This window comes from Microtus ochrogaster, chromosome X (assembly GCF_000317375.1).
Source record: "Microtus ochrogaster isolate Prairie Vole_2 chromosome X, MicOch1.0, whole genome shotgun sequence".
Taxonomy (NCBI): Eukaryota; Metazoa; Chordata; class Mammalia; order Rodentia; family Cricetidae; genus Microtus; species Microtus ochrogaster.
Window position 1 is genome coordinate 438,236 of NC_022026.1, and position 783 is coordinate 439,018.

A 783-nucleotide genomic window follows, 5' to 3' on the forward strand; every position below is an offset into this window, starting at 1 on the left:
ATCTATCTATCTATCTATCTATCTATCTATCCATCTACATCTATCTATGGTGTAGGTACTGTTTTCTTTGACTATTTTTCTTTAAGACAGAACATTCTAGTAGAGACTCCATAGCATTGGTATACTAGAAAAGTAGGCTGGCTGCTCTGAAGGGGTTGTTCATATAGTAAAAAAAGAGACTCTAGGGACCAATTCGGCCAAGAGTGTAACTGCCATCCTACCAAAACTGTATCATTTGCTACAGGCTAAAACCCCTAAAATGGGAAGAATACCTAATCACGAAGAAGAGTTGGTACATTAAAACCCAACCAACTCAGCCCCCAATGATTATGCACAGTGGCAGGGGTCCGTGTTTGGGAAACACGGCTTTAAAGTATTCCTCCTTCCCTTCATGAGTTACTCACTGAAGATCTTGTCATTAAATGGTAATATAAGTTTTGGGTGGTAGCATTACAACAAAATAGAACTGGGGGATAAGAAAAAATATGAAAAAAAAGAAAGAAAACTCTAAATCAACAATAAAAACTTATAAAACTGGTTATTTGGGGGCAGGCATGGAAGGCAGGCGGGGTGGCGTGAGCCATCGCTATGTAGCTTTCATACTTTTTTTTGAAACCCTGTAAATTGTTATTACCTCTTCAATTTTTTTCTAAAGTCTCCCTTCATTCTGCAGCCACACTTTATACCTGATCTCTTTTTCATGTAGAAAAGGAAGAATCCTAGAAAGAGAATGGTAGTGACTTCAAAAATACTATCAGAAAACAGAGCTTTTTTTTTTTTTTT

The 783-nt window shown here is 37.0% G+C and overlaps 1 protein-coding gene across 1 annotated transcript in view; it reads right to left on the reverse strand.

The window, feature by feature from the left end:
- Utp14a (UTP14A, small subunit processome component) overlaps positions 1-783 on the reverse strand; it is a 24,138-nt gene that overhangs the window by 13,739 nt on the left and 9,616 nt on the right. The window lies entirely within an intron of this gene.